Source organism: Anthonomus grandis, unplaced genomic scaffold, assembly GCF_022605725.1.
Source record: "Anthonomus grandis grandis unplaced genomic scaffold, icAntGran1.3 ctg00000290.1, whole genome shotgun sequence".
NCBI lineage: Eukaryota > Metazoa > Arthropoda > Insecta > Coleoptera > Curculionidae > Anthonomus > Anthonomus grandis.
The window spans coordinates 305,054-317,228 of NW_026088447.1; the positions used below are offsets into that span (position 1 = coordinate 305,054).

Here is a 12,175-nt window from a genome sequence, read left to right on the forward strand (position 1 = left end):
TTCACTAGGAGTACTTGACTGTTTTTAAATGAAAGCTCTATCTTTAATAACAAAAAAGTTATGCAAAATTTTCGATCTAAAAAAGTACATGTTAATTGTAAAAAACCGAAATTTCGATTTTTCTCAAAAACTATAATTTTTTTAATTCTGATAATTATGTGTAAGGTGCTTCTTCACTAGGAGTACTTGACTGTTTTTAAATGAAAGCTCTATCTTTAATAACAAAAAAGTTATGCAAAATTTTCGATCTAAAAAAGTACATGTTAATTGTAAAAAACCGAAATTTCGATTTTTCTCAAAAACTATAATTTTTTTAATTCTGATAATTATGTGTAAGGTGCTTCTTCACTAGGAGTACTTGACTGTTTTTAAATGAAAGCTCTATCTTTAATAACAAAAAAGTTATGCAAAATTTTCGATCTAAAAATGTACATGTTAATTGTAAAAAACCGAAATTTCGATTTTTCTCAAAAACTATAATTTTTTTAATTCTGATAATTATGTGTAAGGTGCTTCTTCACTAGGAGTACTTGACTGTTTTTAAATGAAAGCTCTATCTTTAATAACAAGAAAGTTATGCAAAATTTTCGATCTAAAAAAGTACATGTTAATTGTAAAAAACCGAAATTTCGATTTTTCTCAAAAACTATAATTTTTTTAATTCTGATAATTATGTGTAAGGTGCTTCTTCACTAGGAGTACTTGACTGTTTTTAAATGAAAGCTGTATCTTTAATACCAAAAAAGTTATGCAAAATTTTCGATCTAAAAAAGTACATGTTAATTGTAAAAAACCGAAATTTCGATTTTTCTCAAAAACTATAATTTTTTTAATTCTGATAATTATGTGTAAGGTGCTTCTTCACTAGGAGTACTTGACTGTTTTTAAATGAAAGCTCTATCTTTAATAACAAAAAAGTTATGCAAAATTTTCGATCTAAAAAAGTACATGTTAATTGTAAAAAACCGAAATTTCGATTTTTCTCAAAAACTATAATTTTTTTAATTCTGATAATTATGTGTAAGGTGCTTCTTCACTAGGAGTACTTGACTGTTTTTAAATGAAAGCTCTATCTTTAATAACAAAAAAGTTATGCAAAATTATCGATCTAAAAACGTACATGTTAATTGTAAAAAACCAAAATTTCGATTTTTCTCAAAAACTATAATTTTTTAAATTTTGATAATTATGTGCAAATTGCCCCTTCACTAGGAGTACTTGACTGTTTTTAAATGAAAGCTGTATCTTTAATACCAAAAAAGTTATGCAAAATTTTCGATCTAAAAAAGTACATGTTAATTGTAAAAAACCGAAATTTCGATTTTTCTCAAAAACTATAATTTTTTCAATTTTAATAATTATGTGCAAGGTGCCCCTTTGCCAGGAGTACTTGACTGTTTTTAAATGAAAGCTCTATCTTTAATACCAAAAAAGTTATGCAAAATTTTCGATCTAAAAAAGTACATGTTAATTGTAAAAAACCGAAACTTCGATTTTTCTCAAAAACTATAATTTTTTTAATTTTGATAATTATGTGCAAATTGCCCCTTTACTAGGAGTACTTGACTGTTTTTAAATGAAAGCTCTATCTTTAATAACAAAAAAGTTATGCAAAATTATCGATCTAAAAAAGTACATGTTAATTGTAAAAAACCGAAATTTCGATTTTTCTCAAAAACTATAATTTTTTCAATTTTGATAATTATGTGCAAATTGCCCCTTTACTAGGAGTACTTGACTGTTTTTAAATGAAAGCTCTATCTTTAATAACAAAAAAGTTATGCAAAATTTTCGATCTAAAAAAGTACATGATAATTGTAAAAAACCGAAATTTCGATTTTTCTCAAAAACTATAATTTTTTCAATTTTGATAATTATGTGCAAATTGCCCCTTTACTAGGAGTACTTGACTGTTTTTAAATGAAAGCTCTATCTTTAATAACAAAAAAGTTATGCAAAATTATCGATCTAAAAAAGTACATGTTAATTGTAAAAAACCGAAATTTCGATTTTTCTCAAAAACTATAAATTTTTCAATTTTAATAATTATGTGCAAGGTGCCCCTTTGCCAGTAGTGCTTGACAGTTTTTTAATGAAAGCTCTACCTTTAATAACAAAAAAGTTATGCAAAATTATCGATCTAAAAAAGTACATGTTAATTGTAAAAAACCGAAATTTCGATTTTTCTCAAAAACTATAATTTTTTAAATTTTGATAATTATGTGCAAATTGCCCCTTTACTAGGAGTTCTTGACTGTTTTTAAATGAAAGCTCTATCTTTAATAACAAAAAAGTTATGCAAAATTATCGATCTAAAAAAGTACATGTTAATTGTAAAAAAACCGAAATTTCGATTTTTCTCAAAAACTATAATTTTTTCAATTTTGATAATTATGTGCAAATTGCCCCTTTACTAGGAGAACTTGACTGTTTTTAAATGAAAGCTCTGTCTTTAATAACAAAAAAGTTATGCAAAATTTTCGATCTAAAAAAGTACATGTTAATTGTAAAAAACCGAAATTTCGATTTTTCTCAAAAACTATAATTTTTTAAATTTTGATAATTATGTGCAAATTGCCCCTTTACTAGGAGTTCTTGACTGTTTTTAAATGAAAGCTCTATCTTTAATAACAAAAAAGTTATGCAAAATTATCGATCTAAAAAAGTACATGTTAATTGTAAAAAACCGAAATTTCGATTTTTCTCAAAAACTATAATTTTTTAAATTTTGATAATTATGTGCAAATTGCCCCTTTACTAGGAGTACTTGACTGTTTTTAAATGAAAGCTCTATCTTTAATAACAAAAAAGTTATGCAAAATTATCGATCTAAAAAAGTACATGTTAATTGTAAAAAACCGAAATTTCGATTTTTCTCAAAAACTATAATTTTTTCAATTTTGATAATTATGTGCAAATTGCCCCTTTACTAGGAGTACTTGACTGTTTTTAAATGAAAGCTCTGTCTTTAATAACAAAAAAGTTATGCAAAATTTTCGATCTAAAAAAGTACATGATAATTGTAAAAAACCGAAATTTCGATTTTTCTCAAAAACTATAATTTTTTCAATTTTGATAATTATGTGCGAATTGCCCCTTTACTAGGAGTACTTGACTGTTTTTAAATGAAAGCTCTATCTTTAATAACAAAAAAGTTATGCAAAATTTTCGATCTAAAAAAGTACATGATAATTGTAAAAAACCGAAATTTCGATTTTTCTCAAAAACTTTAATTTTTTAAATTTTGATAATTATGTGCAAGGTGCCCCTTCACTAGGAGTACTTGACTGTTTTTAAATGAAAGCTCTATCTTTAATAACAAAAAAGTTATGCAAAATTTTCGATCTAAAAAAGTACATGATAATTGTAAAAAACCGAAATTTCGATTTTTCTCAAAAACTATAATTGTTTCAATTTTGATAATTATGTGCAAATTCCCCTTCACTAGGAGTACTTGACTGTTTTTAAATGAAAGCTCTATCTTTAATAACAAAAAAGTTATGCAAAATTTTCGATCTAAAAAAGTACATGATAATTGTAAAAAACCGAAATTTCGATTTTTCTCAAAAACTATAATTGTTTCAATTTTGATAATTATGTGCAAATTCCCCTTTACTAGGAGTACTTGACTGTTTTTAAATGAAAGCTCTATCTTTAATAACAAAAAAGTTATGCAAAATTTTCAATCTAAAAAAGTACATGATAATTGTAAAAAACCGAAATTTCGATTTTTCTCAAAAACTATAATTGTTTCAATTTTGATAATTATGTGCAAATTCCCCTTTACTAGGAGTACTTGACTGTTTTTAAATGAAAGCTCTATCTTTAATAACAAAAAAGTTATGCAAAATTTTCAATCTAAAAAAGTACATGATAATTGTAAAAAACCGAAATTTCGATTTTTCTCAAAAACTATAATTTTTTAAATTTTGATAATTATGTGCAAATTCCCCTTTACTAGGAGTACTTGACTGTTTTTAAATGAAAGCTCTATCTTTAATAACAAAAAAGTTATGCAAAATTTTCGATCTAAAAAAGTACATGTTAATTGTAAAAAACCGAAATTTCGATTTTTCTCAAAAACTATAATTGTTTCAATTTTGATAATTATGTGCAAATTGTCCCTTTACTAGGAGTACTTGACTGTTTTTAAATGAAAGCTCTATCTTTAATAACAAAAAAGTTATGCAAAATTTTCGATCTAAAAAAGTACATGTTAATTGTAAAAAACCGAAATTTCGATTTTTCTCAAAAACTCTAATTTTTTAAATTTTGATAATTATGTGCAAGGTGCCCCTTCACTAGGAGTACTTGACTGTTTTTAAATGAAAGCTCTATCTTTAATACCAAAAAAGTTATGCAAAATTTTCGATCTAAAAAAGTACATGTTAATTGTAAAAAACCGAAATTTCGATTTTTCTCAAAAACTATAATTTTTTCAATTTTAATAATTATGTGCAAGGTGCCCCTTCACTAGGAGTACTTGACTGTTTTTAAATGAAAGCTCTATCTTTAATACCAAAAAAGTTATGCAAAATTTTCGATCTAAAAAAGTACATGTTAATTGTAAAAAACCGAAATTTCGATTTTTCTCAAAAACTATAATTTTTTAAATTTTGATAATTATGTGCAAGGTGCCCCTTCACTAGGAGTACTTGACTGTTTTTAAATGAAAGCTCTATCTTTAATACCAAAAAAGTTATGCAAAATTTTCGATCCAAAAAAGTACATGTTAATTGTAAAAAACCGAAATTTCGATTTTTCTCAAAAACTATAATTTTTTCAATTTTAATAATTATGTGCAAGGTGCCTCTTTGCCAGGAGTGCTTGGCAGTTTTTAAATGAAAGCTCTATCTTTAATAACAAAAAAGTTATGCAAAATTATCGATCTAAAAAAGTACATGTTAATTGTAAAAAACCGAAATTTCGATTTTTCTCAAAAACTATAATTTTTCCAATTTTAATAATTATGTGCAAGGTGCCTCTTTGCCAGGAGTGCTTGGCAGTTTTTAAATGAAAGCTCTATCTTTAATAACAAAAAAGTTATGCAAAATTATCGATCTAAAAAAGTACATGTTAATTGTAAAAAACCGAAATTTCGATTTTTTTCAAAAACTACAATTTTTTTAGTTTTTGATTATTACGTACAAGGTGCCCCTTTGCAAGGAGTACTTGACAGTTTTTAAATGAAAGCTCTATCTTTAATAACAAAAAAGTTATGCAAAATTTTCGATCTAAAAAAGTACATGTTAATTGTAAAAAACCGAAATTTCGATTTTTCTCAAAAACTATAATTTTTTCAATTTTAATAATTATGTGCAAGGTGTCCCTTCACTAGGAGTACTTGACTGTTTTTAAATGAAAGCTCTATCTTTAATACCAAAAAAGTTATGCAAAATTTTCGATCCAAAAAAGTACATATTAATTGTAAAAAACTGAAATTTCGATTTTTCTCAAAAACTATAATTTTTTCAACTTTGATAATTATGTGCAAGGTGCCCCTTTACTAGGAGTACTTAAATGTTTTTAAATGAAAGCTCTATCTTTAATAACAAAAAAGTTATGCAAAATTTTCGATCTAAAAAAGTACATGTTAATTGTAAAAAACCGAAATTTCGATTTTTCTCAAAAACTATAATTTTTTCAATTTTGATAATTATGTGCAAGGTGCCCCTTCACTAGGAGTACTTGACTGTTTTTAAATGAAAGCTCTATCTTTAATACCAAAAAAGTTATGCAAAATTTTCGATCTAAAAAAGTACATGTTAATTGTAAAAAACCGAAATTTAGATTTTTCTCAAAAACTATAATTTTTTCAATTTTAATAATTATGTGCAAGGTGTCCCTTTGCCAGGAGTGCTTAACAGTTTTTAAATGAAAGCTCTATCTTTAATAACAAAAAAGTTATGCAAAATTTTCGATCTAAAAAAGTACATGTTAATTGTAAAAAACCGAAATTTCGATTTTTCTCAAAAACTATAATTTTTTCAATTTTGATAATTATGTGCAAGGTGCCCCTTTGCCAGGAGTGCTTGGCAGTTTTTAAATGAAAGCTCTATCTTTAATAACAAAAAAGTTATGCAAAATTTTCGATCTAAAAAAGTACATGTTAATTGTAAAAAACCGAAATTTAGATTTTTCTCAAAAACTATAATTTTTTCAATTTTAATAATTATGTGCAAGGTGTCCCTTTGCCAGGAGTGCTTGGCAGTTTTTAAATGAAAGCTCTATCTTTAATAACAAAAAAGTTATGCAAAATTTTCGATCTAAAAAAGTACATGTTAATTGTAAAAAACCGAAATTTCGATTTTTCTCAAAAACTATAATTTTTTCAATTTTGATAATTATGTGCAAGGTGCCCCTTCACTAGGAGTACTTGACTGTTTTTAAATGAAAGCTCTATCTTTAATACCAAAAAAGTTATGCAAAATTTTCGATCTAAAAAAGTACATGTTAATTGTAAAAAACCGAAATTTCGATTTTTCTCAAAAACTATAATTTTTTCAATTTTGATAATTATGTGCAAGGTGCCCCTTTGCCAGGAGTGCTTGGCAGTTTTTAAATGAAAGCTCTATCTTTAATAACAAAAAAGTTATGCAAAATTTTCGATCTAAAAAAGTACATGTTAATTGTAAAAAACCGAAATTTCGATTTTTCTCAAAAACTATAATTTTTTCAATTTTAATAATTATGTGCAAGGTGTCCCTTTGCCAGGAGTGCTTGGCAGTTTTTAAATGAAAGCTCTATCTTTAATAACAAAAAAGTTATGCAAAATTTTCGATCTAAAAAAGTACATGTTAATTGTAAAAAACCGAAATTTAGATTTTTCTCAAAAACTATAATTTTTTCAATTTTAATAATTATGTGCAAGGTGTCCCTTTGCCAGGAGTGCTTGGCAGTTTTTAAATGAAAGCTCTATCTTTAATAACAAAAAAGTTATGCAAAATTTTCCATCTAAAAAAGTACATGTTAATTGTAAAAAACCGAAATTTCGATTTTTCTCAAAAACTATAATTTTTTCAATTTTGATAATTATGTGCAAGGTGCCCCTTTGCCAGGAGTGCTTGGCAGTTTTTAAATGAAAGCTTTATCTTTAATAACAAAAAAGTTATGCAAAATTTTCGATCTAAAAAAGTACATGTTAATTGTAAAAAACCGAAATTTCGATTTTTCTCAAAAACTATAATTTTTTCAATTTTAATAATTATGTGCAAGGTGTCCCTTTGCCAGGAGTGCTTGGCAGTTTTTAAATGAAAGCTTTATCTTTAATAACAAAAAAGTTATGCAAAATTTTCGATCTAAAAAAGTACATGTTAATTGTAAAAAACCGAAATTTCGATTTTTTTCAAAAACTACAATTTTTTTAGTTTTTGATTATTACGTACAAGGTGCCCCTTTGCAAGGAGTACTTGACAGTTTTTAAATGAAAGCTCTATCTTTAATAACAAAAAAGTTATGCAAAATTTTCGATCTAAAAAAGTACATGTTAATTGTAAAAAACCGAAATTTCGATTTTTCTCAAAAACTATGATTTTTTAAATTTTGATAATTATGTGCAAGGTGCCCCCTCACTAGGAGTACTTGACTGTTTTTAAATGAAAGCTCTATCTTTAATAACAAAAAAGTTATGCAAAATTTTCGATCTAAAAAAGTACATGTTAATTGTAAAAAACCGAAATTTAGATTTTTCTCAAAAACTATAATTTTTTCAATTTTAATAATTATGTGCAAGGTGCCCCCTCACTAGGAGTACTTGACTGTTTTTAAATGAAAGCTCTATCTTTAATAACAAAAAAGTTATGCAAAATTTTCGATCTAAAAAAGTACATGTTAATTGTAAAAAACCGAAATTTCGATTTTTTTCAAAAACTACAATTTTTTTAGTTTTTGATTATTACGTACAAGGTGCCCCTTTGCAAGGAGTACTTGACAGTTTTTAAATGAAAGCTCTATCTTTAATAACAAAAAAGTTATGCAAAATTTTCGATCTAAAAAAGTACATGTTAATTGTAAAAAACCGAAATTTCGATTTTTCTCAAAAACTATAATTTTTTAAATTTTGATAATTATGTGCAAGGTGCCCCTTCGCTAGGAGTAGTTGACTGTTTTTAAACGAAAGCTCTATCTTTATTAACAAAAAAGTTATGCAAAATTTTCGATCTAAAAAAGTACATGTTAATTGTAAAAAACCGAAATTTCGATTTTTTTCAAAAACTACAATTTTTTTAGTTTTTGATTATTACGTACAAGGTGCCCCTTTGCAAGGAGTACTTGACAGTTTTTAAATGAAAGCTCTATCTTTAATAACAAAAAAGTTATGCAAAATTTTCGATCTAAAAAAGTACATGTTAATTGTAAAAAACCGAAATTTCGATTTTTCTCAAAAACTATAATTTTTTAAATTTTGATAATTATGTGCAAGGTGCCCCTTCGCTAGGAGTAGTTGACTGTTTTTAAACGAAAGCTCTATCTTTAATAACAAAAAAGTTATGCAAAATTTTCGATCTAAAAAAGTACATGTTAATTGTAAAAAACCGAAATTTCGATTTTTCTCAAAAACTATAATTTTTTAAATTTTGATAATTATGTACAAGGTGCCCCTTCGCTAGGAGTAGTTGACTGTTTTTAAACGAAAGCTCTATCTTTAATAACAAAAAAGTTATGCAAAATTTTCGATCTAAAAAAGTACATGTTAATTGTAAAAAACCGAAATTTCGATTTTTTCCAAAAACTATAATTTTTTAAATTTTGATAATTATGTGCAAGGTGCCCCTTCGCTAGGAGTAGTTGACTGTTTTTAAACGAAAGCTCTATCTTTAATAACAAAAAAGTTATGCAAAATTTTCGATCTAAAAAAGTACATGTTAATTGTAAAAAACCGAAATTTCGATTTTTTTCAAAAACTACAATTTTTTTAGTTTTTGATTATTACGTACAAGGTGCCCCTTTGCAAGGAGTATTTGACAGTTTTTAAATGAAAGCTCTATCTCAAATACCAAAAAAGTTATGCAAAATTTACGAACTTATAAAGTACATGTTAATGGTAAAAAACCGAAATTTCGTTTTTTTTTTCAAAAACTACAATTTTTTTAGTTTTTTATTATTACGTACAAGGTGCCCCGTTGTAAAAATTAAAAATAAATAATTATAAAAACAAACACGATATAGCTTGACTTGCCTTAATCCTAACTTCTTCTGACTCGTCTTGCATCAGTCTAATCAGTTTATCGCAGACAGTTTCCAGTGAAACTTTAGTAGTTTGGCGTAGAAAAAACCGGTGACAAGGGCGGGATTGGCGCTTAGACACCACCATTAAACCAACTCGTCCTCGATTTGATCCCCAAGTAACCTTGATATCATTGATTCCATAAATCCCTAATTAAATTCAAAATAGATCACAAACAAACTGCATGAATATTACATTTAAGGTGCTGCCATTTACTTACTATGCGTTTAATTAACTCCTTAATAAAATCCGTGAACATCAAGTCGGTGTCGTCGCCCAAACACTCCTGGATCATGCGGTATACCTCCGGAAAATCCAGATAAGGGCCAACCTTCTGGATTGTACTTTTAGAGGCCTAAATGGGGTCCATGCATGAGTTAAGTGAGTAAAATGATCCGAAAAAGTCATACCTTGACAACATACACGTCTGGATTGCATAGATGCAAGAGTAAAGTGATGAGGTTCCCTTGGATCTCACTCGATCCTTGAATGCCTCAAAATTGGTCTCCTGGCCAAGGGATGTTGCCAGATCTCCTAATAACTGGATCGAGGATCTCCTTAGACCTGGATCCTCTTGACCGAATAGCAACTTGATCCTCACTGCTCCGGTAACTTGAAAGGAACTGAATTTGAACCCTGGCAAACTGTTCAGGAGTTTCGAGAAGGATTGCAGGGACTCCAGGATCAGCTCGCTTTCGTTCCTAGATAAGGAAGAATAGGTCGATCATTTTGTAAATGATTAAATTAAGAGTAGAACCTTTCAAGGAACCTACAGTTGAGTAGCTCGTTGTCGAGTTATTTCTTCGGGTCCTATTTATTTATTAAGAAATAAATCCTGGAATTTTTACTGAATTGACTTAGAAAATGGACAATATTGATAATGTGGACTAAAAACTCATTAAAATCCATATTGAGATTTGATCACCAGAAACAAAGTCTGTGATAATCACAGAAAAGCTTGCCGGTCAATAAAATCAATCAATTAATAAATTGTCACTGTCAAAATTAGATGTTTTATTTGTAATTCTTATGGTAGAGATTTATTCAAAGTAAGTGTATGTAAACGGAATCCAGGTATTAGAGGTTTTTAAAGAAGAAGAGGGAGAAGAAGAAGAAGAAAAAGAAGAAGCAGAAGAAACTTAGGGCTCAACTGCTTGTAAAAAATCAATAATTTTGTCCAGGCATTTAAAAAAGAGGAAGAAGAAGAAGGAGAAGAGAAGTAGCAGTAGCCAAAGTGCGAGAGAAAAGAAGAGAGATGAGAGATGAGAGAGAGAAAAGAGGATTCGTATGTCAAAGAAATCACTTATGTCGGGAAATCTCAGTTAATTCACCTCAGTTATGGGCTTAGTTTTAACACCTTTTAATAACAAAATAGATAACATAAATTGCTAGCCAAGAAACAGGACAGTTGTAACCTTACCTATTAATAATAAAAGCACTAACCCGGATTAAAACCTTTTAACGGAACCACGGAGTCAAAAGCGCCATACTTCTTTATTAAATAATGTAAACGAAGTGTGATAAACGAAGTAATAATCATAAGTATACTCCGAGCCGAAATGTAGGGTTTAAAGAATGTCATACATTTCCACAAATAAATAAAATATTTAAGACGCCCGATATTCTAATAGAACGAACTATAGCAAATTTAGAGGTCGTTCCGCTAAATTATATATTTAAGAAAGAACTACGGGTTTGATAAATTTTTTTAATTTTCAAAATTTTTATAGACACTTTTTGTTCCAAATTAAAAATAGAACAAAGTACAAAGAATAACATTTAACCGTAAAACGAAAATAAAGGAGTTATGGGAGGTATTTGAAATTTTTGAAAAATTGAAAAAAAAAATATTTTTTTTTGGCAAATCGATAGACCATTTAAAACACTTTAAAAAAATTATATAAAACTTTTCGAAAAATGCACCAAAAAAAAGTTATACGCAAAAAGTCTTTCTCAAAAATGCAAAGGGTTAACCCTGGAAAATTGCTCATAAATTCGGTTTTTATTTTTTTTCGGGAAAAATATTGGTTGCAGAAAAAAAATTGTATTAACAAAAGTCGTTTGGACCCTCAATGCCCATCAGATTCAATAAAAAAAAGATTTTTAAGTCTAACAGTTTTCCAGAAAATTGAAAAAAGCCTTTAAACAGTTTATCTTTATTTTCTCGAAAACTAGATGTAATATTAAAAATAAAATTTTTGCACCGAATTTCCGATCAAAAACAGAACAAATCATAATGAACGATATTTAATCGTAAAACAAGAAATACCAGAATTATAAAAGATTTTTGAGAAAAGTTAAGAAACTTACCCCAAATTGTGATAATCCAAACAGTTCATTGAAATGCCCAGTATCTGATTGCAGTACCGCACCACGAGCTCCTTATTCAAATTCTCCGGGGCATACCCCGATCTTCCGCACCCAGCAGCTCTGGTCCAGCTGGACATCCAAAATCATCTCCAATAGGTTTTCTATTAAAACCGCCTGTTTGCACTCTACATTGTCCTTGATCAAGTAGGTAAAGAAAGCGACCACTACCGTCCACTGAGGTATCAGGTCCGACCGAATACTGGGCCCATAAAGGAGACGATCCATGACAAAGTGTGCTACATGTCTGCACATACGTCCCCCACCACTGTTTCGGTCATTTTTAGAAAGAGAAGTTAGTCCTGGTCGTTGCAGAGAGAGCTGAAAAATAAAAGGTATGGTCACATGTAAACGAGTGAGTCAACCCATATCCCCCACCCGCCCCACACTGTTTATCAGTAAGAAATTATATACCCCCCTTTCAAATTTTTTCATAATTTTTTTTTTTATTCGAATTCCAACTAACTATAACAGCGGATTATTCTCATCAAGTAGATCACGAAAATACCGGGTTATAAGGGAATCTGAGCAGAACTAAGAAATCGAGTATTTTTTCGACCTCGATTTTGAGGCCAAAAATGG

The 12,175-nt window shown here is 28.1% G+C and overlaps 2 long non-coding RNA genes across 5 annotated transcripts; one reads left to right on the forward strand and one right to left on the reverse strand.

Moving 5' to 3' along the window:
- Positions 1-3,116: 3,116 nt before the first annotated feature.
- LOC126749547 (uncharacterized) lies at positions 3,117-5,415 on the forward strand. Of its 3 annotated transcripts, none has more exons than XR_007665131.1 (3): positions 3,117-3,262; positions 4,291-4,462; positions 5,324-5,415. It is a non-coding gene; the product is annotated as an uncharacterized LOC126749547 (long non-coding RNA). The 3 variants fall into 3 exon arrangements; XR_007665130.1 differs by lacking the exon at positions 4,291-4,462 and adding an exon at positions 4,635-4,806 and having other exon boundaries at positions 5,324-5,364; XR_007665132.1 differs by lacking the exons at positions 3,117-3,262; positions 4,291-4,462 and adding exons at positions 4,162-4,290; positions 4,635-4,806 and having other exon boundaries at positions 5,324-5,364.
- Positions 5,416-7,800: 2,385 nt separating this feature from the next.
- On the reverse strand, positions 7,801-11,910 carry LOC126749542 (uncharacterized). Of its 2 annotated transcripts, none has more exons than XR_007665117.1 (4): positions 11,537-11,910; positions 9,637-9,927; positions 9,447-9,581; positions 7,801-9,375 (listed from the first exon to the last, which is right to left on the reverse strand). It is a non-coding gene; the product is annotated as an uncharacterized LOC126749542 (long non-coding RNA). The 2 variants fall into 2 exon arrangements; XR_007665118.1 differs by lacking the exon at positions 11,537-11,910 and adding an exon at positions 10,647-10,746.
- Positions 11,911-12,175: the final 265 nt, after the last annotated feature.